Source organism: Parasteatoda tepidariorum, chromosome 4 (genome assembly GCF_043381705.1).
Source record: "Parasteatoda tepidariorum isolate YZ-2023 chromosome 4, CAS_Ptep_4.0, whole genome shotgun sequence".
Lineage (NCBI taxonomy): Eukaryota > Metazoa > Arthropoda > Arachnida > Araneae > Theridiidae > Parasteatoda > Parasteatoda tepidariorum.
The window spans coordinates 86856641-86871041 of record NC_092207.1 but is presented as its reverse complement, the minus strand read 5'-3'; the positions used below and the strand labels follow the sequence as shown (position 1 = coordinate 86871041).

The 14401-nt window shown below is 30.5% G+C and overlaps 1 protein-coding gene across 2 annotated transcripts in view; it reads left to right on the top strand.

Annotated features, from left to right (window-relative positions):
- Window positions 1-14401, top strand: part of LOC107441591 (follistatin-related protein 5) — a 427657-nt gene that overhangs the window by 272537 nt on the left and 140719 nt on the right. The window lies entirely within an intron of this gene.

Here is a 14401-nt window from a genome sequence, read left to right as displayed (position 1 = left end):
TTAGATTTTGTTGTTGTTAGAATTGAGCAAACAACAAAACACATTATTTTTCAAGTTCCTATCTAGAAATACAAAAATTTATTAAATTTAAATTCGTGTTAACTGGCTCATAGTTTACAGCAAAACGGAAAATGTAATATGTTTTGAAACCACAATTAGGATCACACCGTTTAATTTTGGAGTCGCAAGAATCCTAAATTGCTTGTTTATCAATGAGGTGACTCAGCTTCAAATCCTAGCTATTCCTACTATAAATCCTAGCTATAATTTACCAGGATCAACTCTAGGATTGCTGATCGATGCAGTGTTTGCTCCAGGCTCATCCCGACCACAGTGCTTAGGCAAAATATCCTCGCGTGATTATGAGTTGGAACCAGCTTGCCGTCTGGCAAATCGTGGCAAGGTTTCGTGGTTTTCCTCTCCATGTAAAGCAAATGGGGGTTAGTTGCATCAAAAGCTAGTATATGTCAATGCTTGATCCAGGAGTTTTCTTGTCTACTGGGTTGAGTTCAAATTACAAGGTTACGGAGTTGAGCATTGATAGTCGTAAACTCAGAATTCGGTCCGCCTTTCAACGCTGGTTATAAACGAAAATAAAATAAAATCGCACGTAATATCACATAATTTACATATTTATAATAGTAGAAATCAAGACATTATTTCTAAACATCAAATGTGTTAAATATTGTTTTTAAAAATCTAGTATTTACTATCCAATACTTTATCGAAAAAAAAATGTACTTGTATTCCCTAAATGTCACTAAACCATATCATTATCTTTACCAGTCTGTACTAGATTTACTAAGTAAACAAAAGAATCTCTGAGCCAGATTAAGGTATGGAACTAAGTCCCCATAGGGAGCATTAGAATCGAGAAAACAAAACTAATTAAAACCGAGAAATGGTGAAAAGTTTATGTACTCAAGAGTTTAAAAAGGATCGTAGTTGTTAGTTTTAGAAAACGAAGCTCTTTTCTGTTTGCATACGAAGGCACGATACAGTTTTAGTGAAAAACAAGAGAGAACTAGATCTCTTAGCTGTGTTTGTTAAGGGCTCAGAATGGATGGAGTTTTATAACTGTGGTTACATTTGGAAAATTCGAATGAGTTGGTGCACTTCAACAATGGGATTTGGAAGTAATTACATAAAGTAAAGAATAGGCGAGGGGTTCTTTAATATTTTAATTGCAGAAAGTAATGATGGTGTTTTAACCTCTCGAAATGACAGCTGTCGTTGGAATTTTAAGTAATTTACTCGTGAATAAGTAAACTACACCATTTAGTATTTATTCCAACCTATATTACTGTAAAACTCTTGAGATTTTTCTGACAGTAACCGATTTTTCCTCTATTGTTTTTTAGTGATAGAAATATGCAATAAATAAAAGCATTAGAAAAGTTTTCATTTATTAATTATTTTAATTGAATTCGTGAACGGAAATTTATAAAACGTAATTTATAAACGTATACTTTTTATTTCTTCAAAGTTGTGTTGAACGCTTGTTTTGACATGATTTTTAGATCTTTTTGGATTTTTCTTCTTTAGATAAAATGCATTACAAGACCTAAAACACAACAGAAATGTTTGGCTAACCTTTAACCGCAATTTTGATGTTTTTTGCAAGAAAGTTAAGGAAATTCTCTGTAAAACGGTTTTTTTTTTGTATTAAAGTATGCACTTTATTTTTAAAAACAATGAATAAAATAATTCTTACTACCGACCAAACCAAATTAATGATCATAAAATTATTAAAAAGTGATACATATAGGGAGCGCGTGAAATTGTGAGCACTATGCAAAAACAAGGAGTTCTATTTGAATTTAAGAAGTTATTTTACATAGTATTCATCAAAAATAGTGCAAAGCTTGGATTTTTTAGAGCAGTGTTAGCAGTAAATATACATGTTTTAAGAAAAAAGTTAAAAAAAAATTATAAAATAATTTTAAGAAATCTAAAAACTACACATCAGTATTTTTGAAGGAATTTCACCACTTAATATATGCACCATTTTTTGTCATTACTTTTAAGTTAAGTGTTCAGAAAAATCGAAATAGTAACTAAAAATCCTCTTTGTTTCTTTTGCCCATTTTCGAACTCAGTGAAAAAAAAATATGGTCAAAATTATCAGCATGTGGTAAAATTTACCTTGTTCCGGATCTATGGGAACACCAAAAACTCGGAGCACCAACGCTCTTGCGGTTTTGCGAAAATTAAGAATAAGATATGGTTTAATAATCTCTGATAAATCTTCTTAATTTTATCATGATACCTTAGAGTATGGCATAAAAACCATTTATTAGGTTAAATTTACTTTTCAGCTCTATAATTTTTACTAAATGCGTGGTAATAAGAACTTTAATTTTGAATACCAGAATTTCTGGTAAATTGCTTCTATATAAACGGAAAAAAATAGTAAATTAATGGTTTAAATACCATATATTTTAGTTTTATTAACCACAATTATGGTTTTTATTTTACCAAAAATGTCGTTACCATACAGTTCGGTAATTTTACCAGACTTTCTGTTCTCAGGACTGGATGGTTCGGACTAAGAAGACAGTCATTATTGCAAAATATTGTCTCAAATTTACTCAAAATTTTCCTCAGAATTAACTACAAATGGCTCCTTTCTTTAAAGAAAAAAATCCATTTTTTTCATCATGCAATAAAAGAATATTAATATTCCAGCAGCCCAATTATTTATTAGACTTTTATTACTTCTCATTTATTTCTAATTTAAAACTTTATATTGCTAGTCACCATCATCCCTTAAGACTTTAAGTAATAATATGAAATTCAAATACCACTCAAAAAGATAAAAATAAAAAGAAACACTGTTAATGAAACTTAATTTAGAACTTCAGAAGAAAATAATCACCCTCGAACCCGGGCTTAATTTTCTCATTTCTCAAAAATAAAAGCGAGGACATTTTTCCAATGAGTAGAAAAGTTTTCTTTATTTGTTCGATTTTTAGGAATTTAACCACTAAAACGGGGAGAGACGAAAAACAGAAATTGTTCTGGAAAGTAAGTAAGAAAAAAGGTTAATTAGGGCGTAATTAATGACGAAGCTAATGAAGCTTTATTAAGCGACCCTCTCTACGTACAGTCTTAAATTAGATACCGTTTCACTCCCTACCCCCACTCAAATTATTTTTAAAAAAAATTCAAGAATCTAAATTTATATTCTAAACCCTGAACGTATACTTATACCTATTGTTCTCTGTCATTATAAGTATTTAAAAGAGCTTTTATGAGTAAAATACTTGAAAATGAGAAAAAATTGTTAGGTATAGTGCTAAAATTTTAATGAGAGTTTAAATGCTTTAATGTAGAGCTCTTTTATGGTATTTATGAAATGTAGTTAAGTTTTCATGCAAGAGTTTAAAACACATTTACATATTTATTAAATTCATACAAGTTTCGAAGTTCCTTTACTTAATAATTAATTAACATGTTTCTAACACGCTTTTGCAATAATTATCATTATATTAATCAATTTATAATTTATGTAATTGACTATTAATTACTTAAACCTTATGTTTTCAACAGAATAATAATGTGATTAAAATTTGTATCTTAAAGTGTTTTATAATTAAAGTGTGTATCTTCGCCAAGTAAAGGTTTTAATCAACAATAAAATAAAAACATGTTTCTGCATCAATATATTTTAAATAATTTTTATTGGATATTTTTCTTTTCTTTTGCTATTTCCTTTTTTATATTCTAATTTTTTCTCTCGTTTATTATGAAATTAACATAAACTCAACATTGATTAGTATTTTGCAAAAGTACTTATTAACATTTTATAATGATGAAAATTAATGGTAATAAAACAAACATATGTTGTTACGTCAGAAATTTTTTGCTATTTTTTTTCCTTCCATTTCTTATGAAATTGTCTTACTAAATTTTTTACTCAATCTTAACTTAACCTACTAGCATTTTGTAAAAGTAGGGATTAGTGTGCTGTTGTAACTATGTCTTAATTCTTCTTGTCACTCTAATTTTTATGGTACAATCTAAATTTTTTTCTAACCCTTATTATGAAAGTAACCTAACTTAACATTGTTTAGCATTTTGAAAATCTAAGTTCCTATATTTCTCAATTTTCTGTTATTTTTAAGCGTATTAAGTTGTTCTAAATTAAAGAAATTTCAAGAAAATGCAGTTTTAATTTTTTTACATCGGAAATTCGATACAAGGCAAAAGTGTAAACACTTTTTAAAGTGTCTGAGTAAACAATTTATATATACCTTTAAAGGTATTGTCATAATATTTGTATATAGATATATATAATATAATATAATATAGTATAGTATAGTATAATATAGTATAGTATAATATAATATAATATAATATAGTATAGTATAGTATAATATAATATAATATAATATAATATAATATAATATAATATAATATAATATAATATAATATAATATAATATAATATAATATAATATAATATAATATAATATAATATAATACAATATAATATAATATAACATAATAAAATATAATATAAAGAATTGAGTGGTTAAAAGCAAACAATTCATTCAACAAACAAAGTATTCTATATTATGTTTTAATTATACTCATACAGATTCAATAAAATTAATTTTAATTCTTAAGATTTTAAGCTAGAACACATTTCAAATGGGTTTTTTTAGTAGCGAGTGATGCCAGCATGATTTGCTAAGAAACCATATGAAATAACATTGCAATCTCCAGAGGCAATCTAAAAATCTCCGCCATCTAACTGGAGATTGTGTCAACTAATTGTTAAATAAATTGCATAAAAATAGTACCCATTTTTGATACACGAATTGTATTTAAATAAAATTTATAAAAAATTCTAATCGTAAATTTTTTTTTAAAATTTTTACTTTCTATCTTTGGAAAAGTAACTTAACTCATCATTCATTTCTATGGCATTATTATTTTGAAAAACATAATCACAAAATTTTTTAAATAATTTTTTGTGTTTTTTTCAAGAATTTTAAGTTTTTTTTTTAAAAAGAAGAACCGCAAGCAGATGCGATTAAAATGTTACTATATCAGAAACTTGCTAGTAGACAAAAATACAGTTACTGTTAAAAAAAAGCATAGTCAGCAAATGCAAGAAAGAATATTTGTAACTATAAGGCTTCGCTACCTGTTCTCTGGCGCTTATGCTTTAAAAAATAGCGTGACTAATGATAATTTTTCAATAATAACGATAAATAAAATTACCGTTATTGAACTTGCATAAGTATAATTAAAACATAATATAGAACACTTTCGTTTGTTGATATGAACTATTCGCTCTTCTCAACTATTAGCTCAGTCTGTTTCAGACTTTTTACGGTTTTGAATAATGTTTTCATTCGGAAATTTTTAAACATGCACATATACGTTTTTTTGCTTGTGACAGCTCACACGCTTGATACTTCAATTTTATGGAATGAGGACTTTCCTTGTCACTGCCTAAGATAAATTTATCTATAAATTTTGAAAGTGTGTATTTTATCAATTCCGAAACAACATTTCTACAGATGTTGGGAAAGTTTTAGATACAGCAAAACTGTTTACCAATCGCTTTAATAAGTTTCATAAAATACAGCATACCTCTTCGGAGAGATATCTCATATAGAAATATAATACAATATCTGCAATTATCCAATTTGTTTTGTTTGCTTTCGATTTTGTAGCTGTTAGGAAAGGCTTTCCAGTTTATTATATTACTTTCCTAAGATAATGGTTGGAATAATATTTAAATGGAAATAAGAATGATATTTTGTCAACTGCTTTCACTTCTAATTATCGTCGTTAAATATTCATGAGATAATATTCTACTTCACCAAACAATAAGTAAGAAGTCGATTTTACGTAAACCAGGGCAAACTGTTTCTTTCTGTAGTAAATAATTTATTACGTTTACCTAACAAAAGAGAAGACATTTAATTACGCATTCGTAATCAGTTGAGTTTCAGAAACTTCCATTCTCGCGAAATTTCTCATTGTTTAACTTATCACACGGCCGACCGACTTTCTAGTATGAAAACTAGGAAAGTATGGACTAAAGTCTCATTTAAATGGAATCTTCATTCCGTTTTCCGAAAAAAAAGAGGAAAAAAAAAGAGGAGTGACAGACGGAATGAAGTTTCAACCCATCTGCTGTTTGAATCCTCGAAATCAGCGCAATTTTCACTCCAGATCCGTTTTCTTACCCCTTCTACTCCCCGACTGCTGGGGCTTGTGCCCCCACCGATAGCAGTGTATCGCCGATAATTAAATCGGTCATGGCTCGCTCCAGCGGTTATCATTCCAAAGTTTGGTGGACCTCCCTCTCTCCTGGTATCTCTTTTCCTTTTCCTACTTACCATTCTCTCTCTGGATTTGGGAAAAGCGATGGCGGAATTCTCTCTTTTCAGTGATTGCGCAAATGAATGCGAATTTATTAAAGTGGAAGAGGGGATTCGTGGATTAAATCCAATTGAACGGCACTCTCGTCGAAGCTCTTAGCAAATTATTCTACCTCTCCCTTCGATTGGCGACTTCGGCCGAATTCCAAATGCATTTTGGCGAGGCATTGCTTTCTTTCTTTTTTTTCCCTCCCCCCCAACTTTTGTGAAAATTTTTGAGGAAATGAAGCATGTTTGGGCGTAAAAGAATATGCTGATAGACGCCGTTCGCAATGTACTCTCAGGGCTTTATTGATGGAAAGTTTTCGATCCTTTTATCTGTACAAGAGGGAAGAAATACTTCAGAAGTTATTTTGGGGTACAGAAAAGTATCTCTCTTACGAGTGGGATTCCCCAGGCGATAACTTCTCTTCTCCGTCTTGTGGTGTATGATGGATTGAAGGCTGGACTATCATATAGATTCGTTCTAATCAAGAATTCCTGACATAGTCTTCTATATTTTAAGACTAGTTGGTTGAGTTCGTCAGAAAGCTACTTCTTTCTTTGGATGTGCTGGTAGCCTTAAAACTAAATAACTTCGTTGAAAATATCTTTGCTTGTGTCTCGTATTTGTTAAACTTGTATGTTTAATTTTAATTGAGTATTTATCCCCAAACTGAATTTAGTAAATTGCGTTCTTCCTACGGAACGAATCATGATATTAAATTTTAAGAAATTTTGGAAATGTTGGTTATTAATCGCTATAAGGAAAACGTAAGATTGAAAGTACTTTTTCTGGTTTATTAATATTATTTTTTTAATTTAAGGAAAATTGAAGTGGAAATTTGAAAATAGAATTGGGTAATTTATGAAAAAATAAAATAGAATAGAATTAAAAAAAAATCGAAAAAAATATAGATATTTTTTTACTTTTATTTTTCCTGCCCAAACAAAACAAAGAAACTGAAAAAGCATTTTTTCATTCAAATTTGTCTAGGAAAGTGTTAAGCTTATGAATTTACCGAAATAACTTGGCTCGGACGAAGGCCAGGTGGCATAATTTATTGTTTCAAATGTGTGCGCAAAAATCTTAGTTATTTCATTCAAGTAGGCTCAAGTAGCTCCTCTCGGGAATTAATAAATCTCAAGAAGCCGGGTTTTTTCCTAATAATTAAAGTACTCTAAAGCCACAAAATTACCCCGAAAGTCAAAGTAAATGTTTAATGCAGTTTAAAGTTTATTAATATCGTTGTGTTTAAAAAGCCGAACTGAAATGTAAAAATACCATTTAAGTGATGTTAGTGTAAGACATTAAAAAAAAATTTCTTTTAAAAAGCGCAAAGAGTGAAATTTACATTATGCGGTTCATGGTTGGGCTGCTACCATCATATTTTGAGGGTCTACAACCCAAATCCGTCGACAAAATATATGCCTTTTCAAGTACGTTTTTAAGCTTATGTTTGATATTCAATATATTGCCTGCACTAATTAACTAACATAGTTAAGGTTAGAACCCTGAGAACCATTAAGATTGATTAAATTCCAGTACGTGATCTGATCATTAGATTAAAAGTTATTCAGGGTGTTTGCTCCTTTTTTGTACACTATAATACAACAATCGATTTAAATGCATAATTTAGATTAACAAAACTAAATTTGTAATTTCTATTGCTTTAAACTTAGTGAATATATTTTAGGCTCAGAAATCGCTTTACTTATATTTTTCAGCATTTCTCAATATAGTTGATAACTACAAAATACTCTATGCAATATAATAAAAAACCATCTACAAAACTCCATATAAACTTTAACACATTCTAAAATCTTAATTATTGCTTCGTTTATATTTTATTTAGTAGCGCTTTCAACCCAAAAGTCTTGGGTTCTATTCTCTGATAGGACAAGGTTGACTCAGCCTTTCATCCCTTCAGTGCGTCGATAAAATGAGTACTATAAGTATGCTTGAGGACTAAACGATGGGGGTTCTGTATTCAATTGACCAACCAACCGGAACACCAGACCGGCTCCTGCACTCCAGAACCCAAGATAAAAAAAAACTGGGATGGGCACAGTAGGCCTTTTCCTTTCATGGGCTATAGCACTACTTAATTTAGTTTTTATATTTTATTTAATTAGACTTAATAGACCTCTCGTTAACTCATAAAAAATACTTTTTACGTATGGGCTAGTTAGTAGTTAAAATTAATGTGCATTATTCGATTATATTTACAGGACATAATACTATTTATTCACGTTTTGCGCAAGTTTCGTCAAATAAAATTTTATTTATTGTTAGAACTTTTATTTTTCCTTTCACAATGCTCTTCAAAGAATTTCGTCTTTAATCAGTTTTCAGCAAACGACTTAGATTTTTCAGTTTATGAGTGCAAAGTTTTCATTAAAAGCAATTAATCATGTTTATGTCAGATTCTCGGAGAATTAGATAGGTTTATTTGGTAGAATTCTTTAAAACATTGTGAATGTAAGAAAATTAGAACAAAGGATTCTTATGATGTTCCAAATATGTAATTAATATCTGTCAAAACCAAGGTATTTAGTGCATTTGTTTTACTTCGGGTTATTTCGAGAAGTTTGTATTCTTTTAAACGCATTTAAGGTGTTTAAAACTTCCTGCCTTGTCTCGAAGCGAAGAAAATTAATGGCATGTTTAGAAATATATTTGAGTTTTAATTCTCGAACTTTTCACATTTAATGATTTTTCCAAGAAGATAGTGTTAGACAGAATTTTTATTGTTTTCGGAAACATTTCAAACAGTTTTAATAGGCGCCTTTTCATTTCAAATATTTCGTGAAGCTTGTTAAATTTCATTCGCCGGTATTATTTACGATATTATTTATCTCCATCTTGTATTTGAGAAACTTTAGTTCTATTTAAAGAATACGTTATTTTAGTATAAAACTGCGTAAAAATCATGTTATTGTCGAAAACTTTTATGGTCCTTTATGCTATTTTTTAAAGTAATTGAAACAGCTTTTTTATACTGCAATGTGTTGTTTTTCATGACACTTGGACAAGCCATATACGCCAGCTATTGGCATTTACGAATTAAGCAGGCAGGTGCACCTTTCTTTTGACACGAGAGCACCGCAAGGGTGAAAGTGCATCTTAGCTCAGAACCTTCTATATAGATGGCATCACTACTCATATTTGAGGTCACTTCCAAACTTTTGACATAGATTTGAACTGAAAGGAAATTCTCTACAGATTCTGTACCTATGGTTCAGCTTCACCCTGCCACCAAATTTTTGATTCCACAGATTTTACGAACACGTATATCGCATGTTCTCCGTGGATCCTTACGGAGTAGAGAATCGAACTCCTGCCCTTCCGGACGTGTGCCCAATTCGTTAACAACTATGGCCCGAATATAATGTATACCAAGTTTCATTCACCAGTTGAGCTGAAACTTTTTAAATAGACTAGAACAAAGATGGCAAACATATAGCAGTTGCATCACTTGTTGGACATGAAATGTATTTTGCTGGCACACAAGTGGTACATATTGAATTACTTTTCAATTAAATTCACTCATATTTTCCATGATTTAAAGGCACCTAGTGCCCCCTCCATTACGGAAGTCCATATTGTACAGGAAATTGATTTTTTCTTGGAAAGTACGCTGCTGTGATGAGTTTTAAAAATGAAGGCTGAACGAAGTAACAAATTACGAAAAAATTTACACAATTTGCATAATGTTATGAGCAGATTATGACATCAATAAATTCCATATTCTAGATTCATATTTTAGATTTATCTAGAATTCTATATTCTAAATTATTTCATATTCTAGATTACATGGCGGCACAGGGGATAGAGCGTTCGAATCCAAAAGAGGTGAATCGGGTTCAAATCCCAGCCATGGCTGGTCGATAGGAATTCCTCACCTGCCTCGCACCAATCACAGTACTGACGTAAAATATCCTCAGTGGTAGATTGATCATGAGTTAGAGTCCCCTTTCTGTCAAGCTAACCACGGAAGGCTTTCGTGGTTTTCTTCTCGATGTAACACAAATGCGGGTTAGTTCCATCAAAAAGTCCTCCACGCAGGCAAATTTTTTCAAATAAGCGGCTCCCCGTGTAGTAAATGGTGACTGATGCACGTTAAATCTGTCGAGTTGCAAAGTCCTCCATGTTCCCTTAACAAATCAATACCTCTGGGGGTACTGATCCAGGAGTTTCCTTGTCGTCTGGATTGGTTCAAAATTACAAGGCTACGGAGTTGAACAGTAGTAGTTGTAAAACCAAAATTGGGTCGGCTGTTCAGCGAAGGATATGAAATATGAAATAAAATGAAATAAGCTATCAAGGAGTTCTCGTCTTCTGGATTACGTTCAAAATTACAAGACTACGGATTTGAACATTGGATCTCGTAAACTTAAAATCGGATCGGTTGTTCAACGACGGTTATGAAATAAAATAACTGATTGCAAGAAAGCGTTTTGTTTCTGATTTATTGCAAACTAATACCTAAACAGAAAATATACAATGTAGAAACTTTTCGTGTATCTTAACTCCAAAAGTAGTGACCTCTAATTTACTCCCAAAGTAGTGCTCCACTAAATATTCCACTACACATATAGAGTTCTTTTACGCTCCTTGGTGTACCACTACTATTCTTTTTTTTTGTATCGGAAGCACTATAATTTATTATAACAATAAGACACGATGCACGTAGGCGTCAATAAAATTATTTTTGCGATTCAATATAAAGTCAGAATCATTAATTTAGAATTCATACGTACACTAATACTTAAAATAAAATTATTTTGCAAATCAATCAAATGCATAGCACAAAGAGAATAAAGACGAATTCGAAATAGGCTTAGCAGAACGAAAGCAGATAGAAATTATACATGACAAAATCACTTAGTATATTTCATAGAGATTTAAAAATAAAATATAATCATCCTTATTACACAACTAAAAACATGCATATCATTCTATGTTTTAATTGGTGCATAGCAGCGTAGAAGATTTCTGCTAATTCAAGCTAGATTGTATTCGAATGAAAACCATCTCCAGACGATGCTATCGGTTGTTGTTGTTGATTTACGTCGCACTAGAGCTGCACAATGGGCTATTGGCGACGGTCTGGGAAACATCCCTGAGGATGATCCGAAGACATGCCATCACAATTTTGATCCTCTGCAGAGGGGATGGCACCCCCGCTTCGGTAGCCCAACGACCTGCGCGCGAAGTCGAGCACTTTACGGTAGCACAGTTTAGCGAGGACCAATACCGCACACCCTCGGTCCCTACGCAGACTGATCCAAGTGGGTCACCCACCCGCACACTGACCGTAACCAGTGATGCTTGACTTCGGTGATCTGATGAGAACCGTGTCTTAACGATCAGTCCACTGCGGGACCGATGCTATCGGAAATGAAAATAATTCTAGTTTCGTGTGAATAGGCGTGAGTTTGGTGTAAGCTCATTCCATTATAAGTGTTTGTATGTAAATATAAACCTTTAAATTGTATATGAAAAACTGATTTCGTGTTAACCTGAAACAAAATGTTTCTTCACATAATTTTCAATATGGCCATCATAGTTATATTTAGAGAGATATTACACCACAGTTTTTACAGTGTAGTTACGTAATTTTATTTTATGGTTATATGGTTGTTTTTTAAATTATGGTTTAAAATCAAACCGATTACAGACTGTAAGAAATTTTTCGTAAAAGTGGTTAAATAACAATTAATTTAATTGTTTGTTTACCATGTTCAAATGAAACAGTCAAATAACCATAAATTCGATGGTGTTCAAACCTGTGAACTTTGATGAAAACCTTTTATTAATTCCTTTCATCTAATACGGTTACACAATCAGTTTATCGCATCAACTGGGCCCACCTAAGGAAGTCACATAGTTCCTTTGCAGCTTGGTATATATTATAGCCGAGAGGGCTAATCTGTTAATGTCATGACAGACAGAACTGAAGTTCGAGTCTCAAAATTTCACGCCACAAAATTTCTTCCGAATGAATTCGGAAGAAATGAATTCCGATGAAGAAATGAATTCCGAGTCAACATTCCCCAATTTGTGGCCTTGGACTATTAGAATACGATACTCTCACTTACGCATGACAGCACCATAAAGCTGCTAAAATATGTTCAGGTAAACTTATTTTTAACGCTTTTGAAACCATTCCAGCTGTAAATGGCTAAAAAAAACATATAGTTTTGCATTCATTATTTTTGTTTTACCAAACTAATTGTGAACGGTTTCAAAACCGTCAAGGTAAAAATTGTTCTTTACCGTGAACCTTACGGATGATTGGACAGACAGACTTCTGCCAGCTACTTTACCATAATTTTAAAATGAAAATTCTAACAGTGTATTTTAAACCTGCAAATGATAAACCGTAATTTAACTGGCACGCTGATAGAAAAAGATTCGTTAACCTTGGACTAGGAATATTTATGAGCATTTTCTCTTTTGTCTTTTATGAACAAGTTATATAGTCATAAGTTGATTAAAATCTCAATTTCCTCCTGAATAAAACGGCAATTTTTAATCGCAAACGAAGAACAATATTTTCAGTGAATGATATCTTTCATTTAAGTATTTTCATTTATGTCACGATATTTAGAAATATGTTTGAAAATCTTGCACAACTAAATTTTTTTAAAAATTATTTACAAAAAGTTTTTACCACAAAATGCTCATAAAATACTGTTAAAATCAAAACGAATAAATAATTGCTCAGACTTCGAAGCAAGAAAACTAAACATTTTTAACAAACACTATTCAGGCGCATTTTCGTAATGATTTTTAAACACTATGATGGAATTTTAAAAAAATTGTTTTGAATAAACTATTAGCAATAGTGTTTCATCAACAAATTTTATTCAGGGTATTATTTACTTGAAAATTTTCCATTCTGATTTTTAAAAAAATATCTATGATAGTCTCTTGTTTCATCTGTTAAAAAAATAATTTTCCAGTTTTTATTACGAGTTATTGAAATTTCTAAAAATTATTTCCATTTGTAATGTTTTGCGTTACAAAATACCCTGATTATAATTTAGTATGATTATATTTTATGAGCGTGATTATAATTTAGTAATTTTTAGATCTTTTTTATACTCCTTATCTATTACATATATATTAATTTTTTATATAGTTCTAGTTTAGAATTTAGAAACGTAACAAAAATTTCGTATTTGTAATAAAGATTTGTCTATTACTTCTTTAAAGAAATTATGCTAAAAGTTTTCAATGGACTTTTATTGCTCGTTCAATGAAGACTCAATTCAAACTTTTTTGTAAAATTTTATATTTCTGAAATTTATACTTCCTTAAACAAAGAGAAATAGATAAGATTTTTTGTCAAATAAGATTTTTTTAATGATTTTTTAATTTTTTTATTTTATTTAATAGTTATCTCAAAATTGTAAATTGTGGGGTATAACAATTTTTCCACAATGTAAACCTACCGAGAAGTTCTAATAAATTGTTTTAATAATTAAATTTTTTTTTACGTAAAAGTTTTAAATCTGAAATCCTAAACGTGAACTATATCATTTAAACAGCTATTAAAAAGAAAGCTATTTTCAATTTTTCATTCCTCAAAAACTATTTTGTTGGTCTCATTCAAATTTCTTAGGGGAGCATTTCTACTTAATTAATTTCGTACAAGGTAAAAATTATTAAAGGTCCCGATTCAAATCCTTTTTGCTAAATAATAAATAAAAAGATAATAGATAAGTATTGATAATTTTTATCTTTGTGAAAAGTGCGTAAAAGTTCACAAAAATTTTGTCTAGAGATATAATTTGAAAATTTAAAAAAATAATAAAATTTTTTATTAGGGTTCTAATTTTAGAATGTTTTTCTCTCTATTAGGACCTGATCTCTTCACTTACGACTACTTCCCCATATTTTAATGGCCAAAAATCGAAATTCTGGTATAATTGCTCATAAAAAAGTGTGGTGTTGAATCTAATTTAATAACTTCAACGACACTAATTAATTAGCGTATTTATGTTGTG